The sequence below is a fragment of the Bufo gargarizans genome, chromosome 5 (genome assembly GCF_014858855.1).
Source record: "Bufo gargarizans isolate SCDJY-AF-19 chromosome 5, ASM1485885v1, whole genome shotgun sequence".
Taxonomy (NCBI): Eukaryota; Metazoa; Chordata; class Amphibia; order Anura; family Bufonidae; genus Bufo; species Bufo gargarizans.
Window position 1 is genome coordinate 229627373 of NC_058084.1, and position 19134 is coordinate 229646506.

The 19134-nt window shown below is 42.9% G+C and overlaps 1 protein-coding gene across 8 annotated transcripts in view; it reads left to right on the forward strand.

The window, feature by feature from the left end:
- Positions 1 to 19134, forward strand: part of PTPN3 (protein tyrosine phosphatase non-receptor type 3) — a 1297151-nt gene that overhangs the window by 714500 nt on the left and 563517 nt on the right. The gene's annotated exons all lie outside the window — the stretch shown is intronic.

Genomic DNA, 19134 nt, shown 5'->3' on the forward strand with positions numbered 1-19134 from the left:
CAGCTTTTAAAATAAAAATAAAATTAAACTATGCAATTAATTTGTTAAATTTCATATAAATAAAGTTTAGAAATGTTAACCACCAGGTATTGGTAAATGGTGCCCTGTTGGATGCCTTCCCCATCAGAAATGGGACTAGGCAAGGATGCCCTCTCTCACCCACCCTTTTTATTTTATGTTTGGAGATGTTCCTTCTAAGAATTAGACAATCAGACAAAATTCAAGGTGTTTCCCTAGGCCAATGCCATCACAGGACTGCAGCATTTGCAGATGACCTGCTAATCATAATTTCTAATCCTGAAGAAGCCCTCCCCGCCATTATGTCCTTATTTGACCAATACAGCGTAGTCTCTAATTTTAAGATTAATTTCTCCAAATCGGAAGCCCTGCAGATTAACATTCCAAATAAGATCCTAGACGCACTCAAACGTTCTTCCCCGTTTAAATGGCCAACAACTGCAATCAAGTTTCTGGGTGTCAATGTCCCAGCGGACTTGAATTTGCTGTTCAGACTCAATTACACCCCATTACTTACTAAGACCAGATCCTTTGTTTCTTCATTAAAGGTGCCTTTTATGTCCTGGTTTGGTAGGAAAAACCTGTTGGCCACGTTTGTCTTGCCCAAATTATTATATCTATTCCAAGCCCTCCCGATACACATCCCTACATCCTTTCTAACACAAATCAGGAGAGTATTTACATATTTTCTCAGGAAAACTAAAGACCCAGATTAGCCTATCAACTTCTTGCCCAGAAGAAACACAAAGGTGGTATATCATTACCTGATATGGCCATATATAACAGAGCCATTCATTTGGCTAGATGGGCGCTCTTGGCAAATGAAAAAATACAAGCTCCCTTTCTTGCTATAGAGAGGACTCTTTTAGGTATACATAGACAAGCTCTGATGTGGCTACCAACAGCTCTGCTAACTCTTTGCCAGAAAATGTGCACACTGACAAAAAGTATGCTAGTCTGTTATCGTAACTCTACAGTGACTTCACTAAGGGTAAACAAGATATCAAAAATAACTCCACTAAATGTCCTTCCTTACTTATTTGACAAAGTGGGAGGGGGAGATAAAAGTTGGTGGCACCTATGGGGTAATGTCAGAATAGGTGAAGTAACATAAAATAACAGATTCTTATCATTAGAAGAAGCTCATGTCAAACTGGGATTTTAAAAACACATGCAGGAAATATGATAAAACATCAGACCACACGTTTTTGGAGCCCACTTGGCTAGAAAACTTTACTACCCTTCCTTCAACTTTGAAGAAGTCGCTCTCAGTCACATATAACAACTTGCTATCCGAACGCACTATACACAAACAATACTATTTACGTCAGTGGGAAAAAGACCTAGGGAGGAGCCTCTCAGTGGCAGAATCTACATATGTCCTCTCCCATGCACAAGGTTTTTCCTTTTGTGTTCGCTATCAAGAAAACTCCTATAAAACTATTACTAGATGGTACAAAACTCCTGAGTATTTATGTTCTATAGGACTTTCTCCCTCAGATCGTTGTTGGAGATGCCAATCAGAGGTGGGATCTATGATCCATATTTGGTGGTCTTGCCCCTTAATAAAACAGTTCTGGAAAGATGTAGAGAGTACCATTAACGCCATTTGTTCAACATATATAACTTTTTCTCCTGAGCTTGTACTGCTTTGGATCCCTACTGCTAACTTCAGGCCTTCAAAGGCAGATCTCCCTACTCATATAATCCCAACAAAATGGAGGGACACTTCTCTGCCAGATCTGAAAATGTGGTTTAACAAAATACACCAGCTTCACAGAATGGAGGAGATGGTGGGATGGATCCATAGCAGTAGACTTAAATATCTAGAGCAGGCATGTCCAAACTGCGGCCCTCCAGCTGTTGCTAAACTACAACTCCCAGCATGCCCTAATAGCTGTAAGCTATCCAGGCATGCTGGGAGTTGTAGTTTAGCAGCAGCTGGAGGGCCGCAGTTTGGACATGCCTGATCTAGAGACTTGGTTTCTCTGGAAAAGGTCTCAGGCTGTCAGAGACTCTGAGGTTCTAGACTCAGTAGATATCTGAAATGACCTGACAGATGTTCCTCTATAGCACTCACCAGCCCACTTGCAAATGTAGGGCATGGTCGGAGTGGGTTTCGTGAAACCTCTATACAGGTTTTGGAATAGGACTAAGAACCCTATGTGCAGATATGACTTATAGGGAGATTTGGTTCATTCTATGTAGACTCAGACATATTTACATTTCCTACATCACTCTATACACAGCCTATACAGGGTTATTAAATTTCATGTCATTAGAGAGCCTTCCAGTTAATACTCTCCCCTTTATTATTTCATCCTCTCCTTATAGTTTTATTTTACATTCTCCCCTCCTTACTACCCTTTACTTGTTGTTAAATATATGTAACGACTTTATATTCTGACAAAAATATGCTTATAGGTATAATCACATGCGTAATGTAATTTACAACAATGTACATGCATATGGTGATCACTGTATAAGAAATTATGTAATTTTTTGTACCTGTGCTTATAAGCTATGAAACAATAAAAAGAGATTTACAAAAAATAGAAATGTTAACCATAAATATATTTTATGTTCTGTCTTCCTAAGGCCCTTATTTATCAACAAACTGTGATAAGCAGCATGTTCTAGTGGTGATAGAAAATCAGATCTCACCCCTTCTGTGTTCTTCCCTGTCCTTATACTAGATATGTTCATGCTGCTCCAATGCCCTTATTTACAATGCCAGAAACTGTACTGCACATGCTCAGTATTAAGTACCTCCTCCAAAGACCAAAAGAGGAAGTTCACTACTGGGCATGCCTGCAGTCATCTTGGAATTGCCTGGCAGAACAGGAAGGCATCATTAAAGGTGTTGTTCAGGAATACAAAAAGTAACTTTTCACAGTTGCCTGCAGCCTGTATCTGCTATGGAAAGAATCATACTTACCTACTCCCACCACTCTGGTCCTTCATACGGCTTGTGTGTGTCCATCTTTTGGTCTGCAGCTTGTTTAATTTGTCACCTGCACAAGCATGGTTATCTGCTCTGCTGCAGCCAATAACTGGCTTCAGTGGTGATGTGTCTCTTGTAGATGTGTCACTGTTGAAGCCAATCATTGGCTGCAGTGGAGCAGATGATCATGCTCCTATCAGAGAGGAAGTAAGCTGTGGACCAGAAGATGGACACACTTGAGTCAGTGTGAAGGACCCACGCTTCAGGGAGCAGGTGAGTATGAATCTTTCCATAATATGAAGGATCCAAACAGAGAGATAATCCAGTAGTAGCATATAATTAAATTCCTGTAAGCTTTATTGAACCAAGATGTGCACATCATGATCACACTGTGGCATCTATACCACTAGCAATAACTGTAAACATATTGTAAAGAATCTGCCAACTTAACCACCTCCCGACCGCTGTACGCACCGATGCGTCCGGGAGGTGGTTGATTAGTTCCTCCTGGACGCATCGGCGCGTCCTCTCGCGAGACGCGAGATTACGTCACAGCCGGCCCGCGCATGCGCATCGCGGGCCGGCATTTCGCAGCAGAGTATTTCGTCAGCAGCCTGCCGGCCACGATCATTGGCTGGCAGGCTGCTGATTTTCAAAAAAACCAATCAGCAGCCATATAACCCCACATATTAGTAAATATGATGGGGTTATATGGCTGCTGTGCTCCTCTGCTCCTTCTTTTGGTCGGTTGGTTCCAGCAGAGGAGCAGAGGAGCACATCATTACTGTGAGTACCCACCACACCACATTTAGCCCCCAGATCACCCCAATTAACCCTTTGATCACCCCTTTTATCCCCCCCTGTCAATCACTAGTGAAAGGAAAAAAGTGATCAGTGCAAACTGTCACTTTTTTTTTTCACTGGTATTGACCGTTAGGTTTCAGTATAGTTTAGGCCCCTTGGTTAGGTAGTTTAGGGATCGGTTAGCGCCCAGCCCACCGCACCGCAGTCCGTTATTCGCTGATTAGCGTATCGCTAATCAGCATTTGTACTTTTATAGTATCTGGAAGTGATCAAAACTGATCACGGTCAGATCTATAATTGTACTAGTGTCACTTTAGTTCGCCCTCCACCCAAAACGCAGTGTTTGCCCGATCAGGCCTGATCGGTCGCCCACACGTGCGTACACCCACGCCCGCCCCACCGCAGTGACAAAAAAAAATTATTTTTTTTTTGATCGCTGCACATTCACTTTACACGCACTGCGGCGATAAAAAAATCAGTTTTGATATTTTTTATCAACCGCAGCAGCCTCCGGTACTTCGCTAGCCTCCCATTTGTAAGACAGGCTTGCTTTTTTTTTCTTGGGTAGTCTCAGGGAATACCCCGAAATTTAGTTGCCCACATGTCTAACAGGGGGTATTCTTCTGAAGAGGCCTACAGGCTTCTGACCCAGTCGGATGAGGAGTGGGAACCCTCATCTGATGAATCCAGCGGGTCAGAATACGAACCTGTAGAAAGCAGTGGCTCTCTGACCCAAAGTTCGGACGAGGAGGCTGAGGTCCCTGATAGCACCAGGCGTACCCGGCCCCGTGTCGCTAGACCGCAGGTTGCGCAGGATCCGCTTCAAGAGCAGCAGAGTGGGGCTGGTGCTGTCGGATTACGTGGTGAGGCATACACCAGCAGCCCAGCCCTTCCTGGACCTAGTACCAGCACTGCCGTACAACCTGGTGAAGTAGCGAGCACCAGAAGGGCAGTTGAAGCTGGTACGGTGGCACGTGCAGTAGTGACCCCGTCGCAGCCACCGCAAAGACGTGCCCGTAGAGCCCCTAGAATCCCAGAGGTGCTGGCAAACCCTGATTGGCAGTCCCCAACTTCAGCCGCACCCGTAGTTTTCCCTTTCACCGCCCAGTCTGGAGTTCGGGTTGAGACAGCTCAGATCGATTCGGCCCTGGGATTTTTTGAGCTGTTCTTGACTGCGGAGCTTTTAGACTTAGTCGTGGCAGAGACAAACAGGTATGCCACACAATTTATCACCGCTAACCCGGAAAGCTTTTATGCCCAGCCTTTCCGGTGGAAACCAGTCCAAGTTTCCGAATTTAAAACTTTTCTGGGCCTCCTCCTCAACATGGGCCTGACAAAAAAGCATGAATTGAGGTCATATTGGTCCACGAACCCGATTCATCACATGCCCATGTTCTCTGCTGCTATGTCCAGGACACGATTTGAGGTCATCCTGCGTTTCCTGCACTTTAGCGACAACACCGCCTCCCGTCCCAGGGGCCACCCTGCTTTTGACCGGCTCCACAAAATTCGGCCCCTCATAGACCATTTCAACCAGAAATTTGCAGATTTGTATACCCCTGAGCAAAACATCTGCATAGACGAGTCCCTGATACATTTTACCGGGCGCCTTGGCTTCAAACAATACATCCCAAGCAAGCGCGCCCGGTATGGGGTCAAATTGTATAAGCTCTGTGAAAGGGCCACAGGCTATACCCACAAATTTCGGGTCTATGAGGGAAAAGATCAGACCCTGGAGCCGGTCGGTTGCCCTGACTACCTGGGGAGCAGTGGGAAGACAGTTTGGGACTTGGTGTCACCCTTATTCGGCAAGGGGTACCATCTTTATGTGGACAATTTCTACACAAGTGTGGCCCTCTTTAGGCATTTGTTTCTAGAACGGATTGGCGCCTGTGGTACCGCGCGAACTAGTCGCGCGGGCTTCCCCCAACGGCTCGTTAGCCACCCGTCTTGCAAGGGGGCAGAGGGCCGCACTGTGTAACGAAGAACTGCTCGCGGTGAAATGGAGAGACAAGCGTGACGTTTACATGCTCTCCTCCATTCACGCAGACACGACAATCCAAATTGAGCGAGCAACCCGTGTCATTGAAAAGCCCCTCTCAGTCCACGACTATAACCTCCACATGGGAGGGGTCGACTTCAATGACCAGATGTTGGCTCCGTATTTAGTTTCCCGACGCACCAGACGCTGGTATAAGAAGGTGTCTGTATATTTAATTCAATTGGCTCTGTACAATAGTTTTGTTCTCTACAGTAAGGCTGGGAGAACTGGATCCTTCCTCAAATTTCAGGAAGAGATCATCGCGAACCTCCTGTATCCAGGAGGTTCCGTGGCCCCATCCACCAGTGTAGTTAGCCGTCTACACGAGCGACACTTCCCCAGTGTCGTTGCTGGTACCTCAAACCGACCGCCACCCCGAAAAAAATGTCGTGTCTGTAGCAGGAGTGGAATAAGGCGTGACACCCGCTATTTCTGTCCTGACTGTCCCGACCACCCTGCCCTATGCTTAGGGGAGTGTTTCCGAAAGTACCACACACAGGTACACCTAGCATAGGGATCACATCTCACCAGGATAGGCACACAGGGCTATTAGGGCCCATTCACTCACAGCTGCTGCAAACGTCTCCTTTCACATGGGACAAAGTGCATAACGCACTTCGCCACATCTTTGGGCGATTTGCGCTTTGCACATTGACCCATGGGGAAGGAGAGGTTTGTTCTATAAAGGTAAAAAAACACAAAAAAAACGAAAAAAAAAAAAAACAACAGGTAAGCAAACAGGTTAATGTTTAGTTCCAAAAGTTAAAGTTACATGTTCTGTTCCAAAGTTAATAAAATTATTGCGTTGTGGCCTGGTTTTTGCTTTTTTTTTTTTTTTTTTTGTCTTTTTACCTTCCAGGTGGACCAACCGATCTACTAGCTGCAGCACCGATGTGCATTCTGACAGAAGCATTGCGCTGCTGTCAGATTACACGCAAGTCGGTGTATGCAGCGCTGCAAGACGGGATTTTCTCCTCTGCAGTGACAGATACGTTTGCCGAGGCATACGAGCTGAGGAGGAGGCGGCGTTCCTATGCTTTGGCAAGCACTTTGTATATATATATATATATATATATAAAAATCCCGGCAATGATTTATTCATCCACATCGATTGATGCGAATGGAGAAATCTGGTTTGCCAGGGCATACGAGCTAAGTGGGTATGGATGTAGGGCGGAGCTCCTATGTCCTGGCAGACGCCTTTCCCCTCCATTTTTTTTTTTGGCAGAGATTTTTTCATCCACATTGATCGATGTGAATGAAGAAATCTGTGCCGTTCATTTTTTTCTTTCAGCCCAGAGGCTGAACGGAAAAAAAAATCTCATTACCTGTATGCTCAATATAAGGAGAATAGCAGAAACTCCTAATGCTGGCCATACATGTAATGATTGCGGAGACCCTCAAATGCCAGGGCAGTACAAACACCCCACAACTGACCCCATTTTGGAAAGAAGACACCCCAAGGTATTTGCTGAGGGGCATATTGAGTCCATGAAAGATGGAAATTTTTGTCCTAAGTTAGCGGAAAGTGAGACTTTGTGAGAAAAAACAAAAAAAAAAATCAATTTCCGCTAACTTATGCGAAAAAAAAAAAAATTCTATGAACTTGCCAGGCCCCTCATTGGATACCTTGGGGTGTCTTCTTTCCAAAGTGGGGTCACATGTGGGGTATTTATACTGCCCTGGCTTTTTAGGGGCCCTAAAGCGTGAGAAGAAGTCTGGGATCCAAATGTCTAAAAATGCCCTCCTAAAAGGAATTTGGGCCCCTTTGCGCATCTAGGCTGCAAAAAAGTGTGACACATCTGGTATCGCCGTACTCAGAAGAAGTTGGGGAATGTGTTTTGGGGTGTCATTTTACATATACCCATGCTGGGTGAGATAAATATCTTGGTCAAATGCCAACTTTGTATAAAAAAATGGGAAAAGTTGTCTTTTGCCAACATATTTCTCTCACCCAGCATGGGTATATGTAAAATGGCACCCCAAAACACATTCCCCAACTTCTCCTGAGTACGGCGATACCAGATGTGTGACACTTTTTTGATGCCAAGGTGGGCAAAGGGGCACATATTCCAAAGTGCACCTTTCGGATTTTGCAGGCCATTTTTTACACATTTTGATTGCAAAGTACTTCTCACACATATGGGCCCCTAAATTGCCAGGGCAGTATAACTACCCCACAAGTGACCCCATTTTGGAAAGAAGACACCCCAAGGTTTACTGTGAGGGGCATGGTGAGTTCCTAGAATTTTTTATTTTTTGTCGCAAGTTAGTGGAATATGAGACTTTGTAAGAAAAAAGAAAATAAATAAATCATCATTTTCCGCTAACTTGTGACAAAAAATAAAAAATTCTAGGAACTCGCAGTGCCCCTCACGGAATACCTTAGGGTGTCTTCTTTCCAAAATGGGGTCACTTGTGGCGTAGTTATACTGCCCTGGCAATTTAGGGGCCCAAATGTGTGAGAAGTACCTTGCAATCAAAATGTCTAAAAAATGCCCTGCAAAATCCGAAAGGCGCACTTTGGAATATGTGCCCCTTTGCCCACCTTGGCAGCAAAAAAGTGTGACACATCTGGTATCGCCGTACTCAGGAGAAGTTGGGGAATGTGTTTTGTGGTGTCATTTTACATATACCCATGCTGGGTGAGAAAAATATCTTGGTCAAATGCCAACTTTGTATAAAAAAATGGGAAAAGTTGTCTTTTGCCAAGATATTTCTCTCACCCAGCATGGGTATATGTAAAATGACACCCCAAAACACATTCCCCAACTTCTCCTGAGTACGGCGATACCAGATGTGTGACACTTTTTTGCTGCCAAGGTGGGCAAATGGGCGCATATTCCAAAGTGCACCTTTCGGATTTCACCGGTCATTTCTTACACATTTCGATTGCAAAGTTCTTCTCACACATTTGGGCCCCTAAATACCCAGGGCAGTATAACTACCCCACAAGTGACCCCATTTTAGAAAGAAGACACCCCAAGGTATTCTGTGAGGGGCATGGTGAGTTCCTAGAATTTTTTATTTTTTGTCGCAAGTTAGTGGAATATGAGACTTTGTAAGAAAAAAAAAAGAAAAAATCATCATCATTTTCCGCTAACTTGTGACAAAAAATAAAAAGTTCTATGAACTCACTATGCCCATCAGCGAATACCTTAGGGTGTCTACTTTCCGAAATGGGGTCATTTGTGGGGTAGTTATACTGTTTGGGCATTGTAGAACCTCAGGAAACATGACAGGTGCTCAGAAAATCAGAGCCGTTTCAAAAAGCGGAAATTCACATTTTTGTACCATAGTTTGTAAATGCTATAACTTTTACCCAAACCATTTTTTTTTTTTGCCCAAACATATTTTTTTTTTATCAAAGACATGTAGAACTATAAATTTAGCGAAAAATTTATATATGGATGTCGTTTTTTTTGCAAAATTGAAAGTGAAAAATGTCATTTTTTTGCAAAAAAATCGTTACATTTTGATTAATAACAAAAAAAGTAAAAATGTCAGCAGCAATAAAATACCACCAAATAAAAGCTCCATTAGTGAGAAGAAAAGGAGGTAAAATTCATTTGGGTGGTAAGTTGCATGACCGAGCGATAAACGGTGAAAGGAGTGTAGTGCCGAAGTGTAAAAAGTGGCCTGGTCATGAAGGGGGTTTCACCTAGCGGGGCTGAAGTGGTTAAGGGAACCTTCCCCCAGCCTGGGCTACTGAAACAGGAATATTACGTCATTGGTTTCAAACTTAGGGCCAGGGAATACAGTGCAGGCCTAATCAACAGAGCTAAACATATAGAAAACTACCAAACAAGACAGGATGTAATCGAAACATTAATGCAGCTGAGAATTTAGTCACTATCTCCACACAATTTATTACCCAGTATTACAATATTGAGGGCATTAATAAAGGAGTTGTGCAGGCAATATATATTGATGGAGCACCTGCTGATCAGATATTGATGACCTATCCTGAGGATAATACTCTCTAATATGACTCCTAACATCATACAGATTAATCTAATGTAGCCAAATGGATTTAATCACCACATCCTAGGGCCCCCACAACACATAGTTCTCAATTGCAAAGTGACATTGACTGGGTAGTGATCAGATAATGTCCTGCGGAGAACTTGGAACCAGATACATGAGGCAATATGATATCATTACACAATGCTAAATCAATCCTAGATAAGGATGTATACATGGTGAACTCACATGAATATCTCTGCACCTCTAGGTTCTTAAGACACCAAATATCCATAGTGAACCATTCTCCTATGAGTCTACCAAAGGATGTGGTAGTGTTCGTCAGAAGCAGAGGCTTAATAGGGAGTTTATCTAATGCTATATCCAAGTAATTATTAAAGTCCCCCTTAATTAATAAGGGTAGCTGAGGGCAATCTGCCAAAAATTCTCCACATTATATATTAAGCAATGTACAGCTACGTAACATCCCTTCTTGTCTTTCTTAGACCTCAGTGGGAAAAATGGTACATTTTTGTGCACAAATAGGCAAACCCCCTTGGAAAAGGTGGAATATACAGAGTGGTATTCTATGCCCGTCTACGATTTATGGAGCCATCTCACATTATCGGTCGTCATATGGGTTTTCTGTATACCAATGAGTGATGGTGGAAGCTTCCTAAGATAGTCAAAAAGAGCAATCCTTTTAGTAGCATAACACACACCTCTGACATTCCAAGAAAGCACTTCTATGGTCCCCAGAGTTTATAAGAAAGAATCTTCTATACCCGGATATCCTTAAATTTTTTTGTGCCCACTAAACAGCCATTAAAACCCCATCAGTACTGAACAAGGACATTGCACAGAGGAGTCCCTCCCTCTCCACACCCTCATGCTCCCTCCCCCCAATATACAACATACAATATTTATTTTAGCTCTCCGAAGAGAGAGGGCTGTAAATAGGCACCCAGCCAAACAATATTACAAACATTAACATAAACTGTAGAAATTACAGTGCCATGTGGTCACAACAAGAAACAATAAACAATACTCTGAGATGCATGGTGAAATGCAGGCAGTTGTAAACTGTATCCCAAGTGTAAATATAGGCTTTACTGCGTCCATCCCACTTTTTCCTGAACTTTACTTGACTATTACGGATGTAGCAGGGTTAACACACATGCTTTATGAGACATGTTATCTAAACTAAATGCAACTAAATGCGTTAAGCAATTGCTTTTCAATGGCTTTTGTTTCAAGATAACACAATGAGTTAAAAAATTTGAGTTAAAGGGAACCTGTCACCGGGATTTTGTGTATAGAGCTGAGGACATGGGTTGCTAGATGGCCGCTAGCACATCCGCAATACCCAGTCCCCATAGTTCTGTGTGCTTTAATTGCGTATAAAAAAGATTTGATACATATGCAAATTAACCTGAGATGAGTCCTGTCCCTGACTCATCTCACATACAGGACTCATCTCAGGTTAATTTGCATATGTATCAAATCAGTTTTTTTAACACAATAAAAGCACACAGAGCTATGGGGACTGGGTATTGCGGATGTGCTAGCGTCCATCTAGCAACCCATATCCTCAGCTCTATACCCAAAAGCCAGGTGACAGGTTCCCTTTAAGAGTGTGTGTGTTACCCCTGCTACATCTGTAGCTACATCTGGTTACTTATCACGGAGCACGACGGTAGATAAGGCAACCTGTGCATCCTCAGGGAACACAAATCACTTTTGTAAAGTAATATAAAAAATATAACAATTTAAATTACCCCCTTTCCTTAGAACAAAAAAAACACATAAATAATAGATAAAAAATATAAACATCATGGCCCATACTATGAAAATTTTAAATTATTTTGCCAATACAGCGAATGGCTTATTGGAAAAAAAGAATCAAAATGGCCCATTCGCCATTTTTTCATTGTTTCTCTTACCCAAATTTTTAAATAAAATGTGATAAAAAAGACACACACTCCAAAATGGTATCAATAAAAACTACAGATCCTCCCGCTAAAAATGAGCCCCCACACAGCTCAGTAGACATAATTATACAAAAGTTATGTGAATCAGAATATGGTGATGGTAATATTTTTTTTTTTTTTTTTTTTAAGTTTTCATTTTTTTATTTTATTATTTAGACATAGAAAACCTGTACATATGTGTAATCATACTGACCCAAAGAATGAAGGGCACAGGTCAGTTTTACCACAAAGGGACGCCGTAGGGACAACGCCTGTAAAACTGTGGAAGAATTGTAGCTGTTTTCCATTTCCACCCCATTTAGATTTTTTTTCCCATTTCCCACTACATGGTATGTCATAATAAATGGTGGCATTAGAAAACACAACAGAAGACAGTGGTCCTTCACACTGCATGCCTGCATTAGGCTCCTGAGTGAGGAGGAGTTACCCTGAGTAATCTAATCTGATTGGCTGGCAGGAAGTTGATGGCTAAAACAAGTGTGTATGGGAAGTGAGGGAAGGCAGTTTTGACCTCAGAGAACTGGAAGAGGAGCCATCTTGAGAAGCTCCCCATAATGTAGGGTTCAAAACAGTCGCAACTAAGGGAAAAGCTCCAAGAAAACAGTGGTACCGTATGTGAAGAAACTAAAGCTTGCTTTATGGATAATGCTGCAGCAGCAGTAACATATGCTAAAAAAAAAAAAAAAAAATTATGAAAAAATAACATGACACTTTAAGTGGAGGTGAGTTGTGGACCATATTCAACTATGCAGACACTATGAATCTTTTCATAGCGCCAGGTAAGATTAGGGCACCTGTGAAAAGTTATTTATTTCCAGACAACCCTTTTTGGTAAGCATTGAAAACAGCAGCTACGTTTTTACGTGTATCACTTAGTTAGACTTGCACAATGCTGTGCATTTCCGGATGTACATGGACTACTCACAAACACTTAGGGATATTTGGCTTGTCGGTGAAATTTCAGGATGAACCTAACAAGCACTCTAACCTTTACAGGTGAACTTAAAGGGGTATTCCCATCTTAATGATCACTGTTAAATCTGTTAATGATTTAGCAGTGATAATTTTTCTAAATATATTTAATTAACAAATTCCCACCCCTTAGAAGAAAATAAACATATACTTATCTGACTGTTGTCTTCTGTCTCCCCCGGTTACGGCCACCGCTCCTCTCAGGAATCGCGGTGGCCGCACATGCGCAGACGACTTCTTCTCTTCTTCCGGCCAGCCGCACGCATTCCGGAAAGCACAAGCCGAGGCCGCGCATGGGCTATGGTGATTTCTTCCTGGCCAGTATAGTATACTGGCCAGGAAGAAGTCAACAGGGCGCATGCGCGGCCTCAGCGTGCGCGTTCAGTACAGAGCGCAGCCTTGCCGGGAGAAGACTTCAATCATGATGGAGCCCACCCCCCTGCTGAGTGCCGAAACCAGGAAGTGGACAGCGGGCCGGGAGCAGGTAAGTATGGAATAGAGTGTTGAGAATACCCCTTTAAAAGGGCTAGTCTCACTTTATTAAGTGGCATTTATCATGTAGAGAAAGTTTTTACAAGCCACCTACTAATATACTGTTATTATCCATATTGCATCCTTTGCTGGCTGGATTAATTTTTATATCACATTATACACTGCTCATTTCCATGGTTGCAGACCACCCTGCAATCCATCAGTGGTGGTCGTGCTTGCACAATATAGTAAAAAGCACTAGCCTATATGCGCTCCCGTGTTCTCTGCCACCAGAGAGGCTGACACTTTTTCCTATAGTGTGCAAGCATGACCACCACTGATGGGAGGTCTGTAACCATGGAAATGAGCAGTGTATAATGTGATGGAAAAATGAATCCAGCCAGCAAAGGAAGTAATATGGATAATCACAATATATTAGTAAGTGCCTTTTATTCACTTTCTCTAGATGATAAATGAAACTTACTGAAGTGAAACAACCCCATTAATGTGACCTTCTGTAAAGTTTTGAATGCACATGTCCAACTGTTCAGTGTTTCAGTAATTTTTGCATAACTTCTTGGCAAAAATCACAACAGGAGGGTAGCGAGGAAACATTAGAAAACTATAAGGAAAAAAATAGAATGTGTAAAAGACAAATGAAAGCAGCCAAACTAGAGACTGAGAGATTAATTGCCAAAGAGAGTAAAATTAACCTTAAAATAACATAGTAACATAGTTTATAGGGCCGAAAAAAGACCTGTGTCCATCTAATTCAGCCTGGTATCCTGCAAGTTGATACAGAGGAAAAAAAAAAGGTGAGGTAGAAGCCAATTTTCCTCACTTAAGGAGGGAAAAAAATCCATCCCGACTCCAATCAGGCAATTAGAATAACTCCCTGGATCAATGACCCATTTCTAGTAGCTATAGCCTGTAATATTATTATACTCCAGAAATACATCCCTCTTGAACTCTTTTAGTGAACTCACCATCACATGTGTGGTCTGACTAGTGATTTGTAAAGTGGTAGGACTATGTTCTCATCATGGGCATCTAGGCCCCTTTTGATGCAACCCATTATCTTATTGGCCTTGGCAGCAGTTGTGTCACGACCATGTTTATGGCCGTGACTCCTTGGGAGCCGCATACAGTTGCCCGCGGTTTGGTTTGGTTTGTTGTGTCAACCGCATCTGGGGGCACTTTGCTGTCTGCCTCAAGTGTGGTTGCTACGGACAACAGGTATGTGTGCGGTTGCCTTGGAGTTGTGTGTGTGTGTGTGTGTGTGTGTATTTATGCACTCTGAATGTCTGGTGTGCACTCTGTTTTATGTTTGGTGTGCACTCTGACATTTTCCCTTCACTGTAGCTGCCCGTGGCAACGTTTGGTTTGATGTACATGTAGTGGCAGTGTCTCTGCCTTTTGGCCGGCTCCCAGGACACGTTTGCCACACATCTCCAGTCTGAGGGGTACTTCAGCCATGACTAGCTGGAGTAGCCTCCTGTGTTATATCACCTGCCAGTGGGGGCCACCCTTGTGGTCATACTGTCATGGCTGAGGATGGGGAAATCCTCAGCCGTGTGATGTTCAGTTTATGTTTTCCTTTATTATTCGGTGCAGCTATGGATCTGGGTTCCTGTGTGTGGATATGTTTGTGCTGAGTTCATTTAGTATTGTTGTGGACTTCAGCTTGCCTGCACACGGATCCAGTCAGCAAGGCTGTGGCAGGTGGCTGGAACTAGTGCAGCACCTGCCATATCCATAGGCCTGTATTTGTTCCCCCATTCCTTGCAGATTGGCCAGTGGGACTCCTGTTCCTCGGTCTCCAGAAGGAACAGGTCGTCTTACCCTACTCCTAGTTCAGGGACCGGTCGGAGGGTGAGTAGGGATCCGAGGTTCCTGAGCATGGGCCCTCCTACCTTCAAGGTCGGCCCATGCAGCTAGGAGTTAGGGACGGATTCGGGATGTATTAGGAGGTGACCTGCTCCCCAATTCTTTCTGACCTGGCCGAGCAGCGGTTAACATCTTCTGGCATCGCACGGCTGAGGATTTCCCCATCCTCAGCCGTGACAAGTTGCCACTGGTTTCTACAGCTTAGTTTGCTGTTCACTAGAATCTATATGTCCTTTTCCATGTCAGTGTTACCCAGTGTTTTACCATTTAGTATGTTCTAGTGACTTGCATTATTCCTTCCCATGTGCATAACCTTACATATGTCAGTGTTAATCCTCATCTGCCACTTATTTGCCCAAGCCTAAAATCTATCCAGATCCATATCTGTAGCAATGTGCCGTCCTATTCTGTGTTAATTACTTTACACAGTTTAGTGTCAGCTGCAAAAAAATATATTTTACTGTGCAAGCCTTCTACAAGATCATTAGTAAATATATTGAAGAGAATATGACACAATACTGACCCCTGAGGTACGCCACTAGTGACAGTGACCCAATCACTAAGCAAGTTAATTACCCACATACAGACATTTTCTCCCAGTGCAAGCATTCTCATTTTATATACTAACCTTTTATGTGGTACAGTGTTGAGTGCTTTGGAGAAGTCCAGATATACGACATTCATTGATTCGCTGCTGTCAAGTCTAGAACTTACTAATTGATTAAATTAGTTTGACATGACTGATCCCTCATGAAGCCATGCTGATATGGCGTTATTTGCTTATTTTCATTAAGGTACTCAAAGATAGCATATGTTAGAAAACCTTCAAACATTTTACCCATGACAGATGTTACTGGCCTATAGTTTCCGGGCTTTGTTTTTGGACCTCTTTTGAATATTGGCAGCATATTTGCCATGCACCAATACTGTGGAACACTCCCTGTCAGTATAGAGTCCTTAACCACTTAAGGACCACAGGTTTATACCCCCCTAGTGACCAGGCCCTTTTTTACAAATCGGCACTCCACAACTTTAGCGGTTTATTGCTCGGTCATGCAACTTACCACCCAAATGAATTTTACCTCCTTTTCTTCTCACTAATGGAGCTTTCATTTGGTGGTATTTTATTGCCGCTGACATTTTTACTTTTTTTGTTATTAATCGAAATTTAACGATTTTTTTGCAAAAAAATGACATTTTTCACTTTCAGCTGTAAAATTTTGCAAAAAAAACGACATCCATATATACATTTTTCGCCAAATTTATTGTTCTACATGTCTTTGATAAAAAAAAAATGTTTGGGCAAAAAAAAAATGCTTTGGGTAAAAGTTATAGCATTTGCAAACTATGGTACAAAAATGTGAATTTCCGCTTTTTGAAACAGCTCTGACTTTCTGAGCACCTGTCATGTTTCCTGAGGTTCTACAATGCCCAAACAGTAGAAAACCCCCACAAATGACCCCATTTCGGAAAGTAGACACCCTAAGGTATTCGCTGATGGGCATAGTGAGTTCATAGAACTTTTTATTTTTTGTCACAAGTTAGCGGAAAATGATGATGATTTTTATTTTTTTTTTTTTTCTTACAAAGTCTCATATTCCACTAACTTGCGACAAAAAATAAAAAATTCTAAAAACTTGCCATGCCCCTCACGGAATACCTTGGGGTGTCTTCTTTCCAAAATGGGGTCACTTTTGGCGTAGTTATACTGCCCTGGCAATTTAGGGGCCCAAATGTGTGAGAAGTACTTTGCAATCAAAATGTGTAAAAAATGGCCGGTGAAATCCGAAAGGTGCACTTTGGAATATGTGCCCCTTTGCCCACCTTGGCATCAAAAAAGTGTCACACATCTGGTATCGCCGTACTTAGGAGAAGTTGGGGAATGTGTTTTGGGGTGTCATTTTACATATACCCATGCTGGGTGAGAAAAATATCTTGGTCAAATGCCAACTTTGTATAAAAAAATGGGAAAAGTTGTCTTTTGCCAAGATATTTTTGTCACCCAGCATGGGTATATGTAAAATGACACCCCAAAACACATTCCCCAACTTCTCCTGAGTACGGCGATACCAGATGTGTCACACTTTTTTGCTGCCAAGGTGGGCAAAGGGGCACATATTCCAAAGTGCACCTTTCGGATTTTGCAGGGCATTTTTTACACATTTTGATTGCAAAGTTCTTCTCACACATTTGGGCCCCTAAATTGCCAGGGCAGTATAACTACCCCACAAGTGACCCCATTTTGGAAAGAAGACACCCCAAGGTATTCCGTGAGGGGCATGGCGAGTTCCTAGAATTTTTTATTTTTTGTCGCAAGTTAGTGGAATATGAGACTTTGTAAGGAAAAAAGAAAATAAAAGAAAAATCATCATTTTCCGCTAACTTGTGACAAAAAATAAAAAATTCTAGGAACTCGCCATGCCCCTCACGGAATACCTTGGGGTGTCTTCTTTCCAAAATGGGGTCACTTGTGGCGTAGTTATACTGCCCTGGCAATTTAGGGGCCCAAATGTGTAAGAAGTACCTTGCAATCAAAATCTGTAAAAAATGGCCGGTGAAATCCGAAAGGTGCACTTTGCAATATGTGCCCCTTTGCCCACCTTGGCAGCAAAAAAGTGTCACACATGTGGTATCGCCGTACTCAGGAGAAGTTGGGGAATGTGTTTTGGGGTGTCATTTTACATATACCCATGCTGGGTGAGAGAAATATCTTGGCAAAAGACAACTTTTCCCATTTTTTTATACAAAGTTGGCATTTGACCAAGATATTTTTCTCACCCAGCATGGGTATATGTAAAATGACACCCCAAAACACATTCCCCAACTTCTCCTGAGTACGGCGATACCACATGTGTGACACTTTTTTTGCAGCCTAGATGCGCAAAGGGGCCCAAATTCCTTTTAGGAGGGCATTTTTAGACATTTGGATCCCAGACTTCTTCTCACACTTTCGGGCCCCTAAAAAGCCAGGGCAGTATAAATACCCCACATGTGACCCCACTTTGGAAAGAAGACACCCCAAGGTATTCAATGAGGGGCCTGGCGAGTTCCTAGAATTTTTTATTTTTTTTTGCATAAGTTAGCGGATATTGATTTTTTTTTGTTTTTTTCCTCACAAAGTCTCACTTTCCGCTAACTTAGGACAAAAATTTCAATCTTTCATGGACTCAATATGCCCCTCACGGAATACCTTGGGGTGTCTTCTTTCCGAAATGGGGTCACATGTGGGGTATTTATACTGCCCTGGCTTTTTAGGGGCCCTAAAGCGTGAGAAGAAGTCTGGAATATAAATGTCTAAAAATGTTTACGCATTTGGATTCCGTGAGGGGTATGGTGCGTCCATGTGAGATTTTATTTTTTGACACAAGTTAGTGGAATATGAGACTTTGTAAGAAAAAACAAAAACAAACAAAAAATTTCCGCTAACTTGTGCCAAAAAAAATGTCTGAATGGAGCCTTACCAGGGGGGGGGGGGGGGGTGATCAATGACAGGGGGGTGATCAATGACAGGGGGGTGATCACCCATATAGACTCCCTGATCACCCCCCTGTCACTGATCACCCCCCCTGTAAGGCTCCATTCAGACATCCGCATGATTTTTTACGGATCCATGGATACATGTATCGGATCCACAGAACGCATGCGGACGTCTGAATGGAGCCTTACAGGGGGGTTATCAATGACAGGGGGTGATCAGGGTAATCAGGGTGATCACCCCCCTGTCACTGATCACCCCCCCTGTAAGGCTCCATTCAGACATCCACATGATTTTTTACGGATCCATGGATACATGTATCGGATCCACAAAACGCATGCGGACGTCTGAATGGAGCCTTACAGGGGGGTTATCAATGACAGGGGGTGATCAGGGTAATCAGGGTGATCACCCCCCTGTCACTGATCACCCCCCCTGTAAAGCTCCATTCAGACATCCGCATGATTTTTTACGGATCCATGGATACATGTATCGGATCCACAGAACGCATGCGGACGTCTGAATGGAGCCTTACAGGGGGGTTATCAATGACAGGGGGTGATCAGGG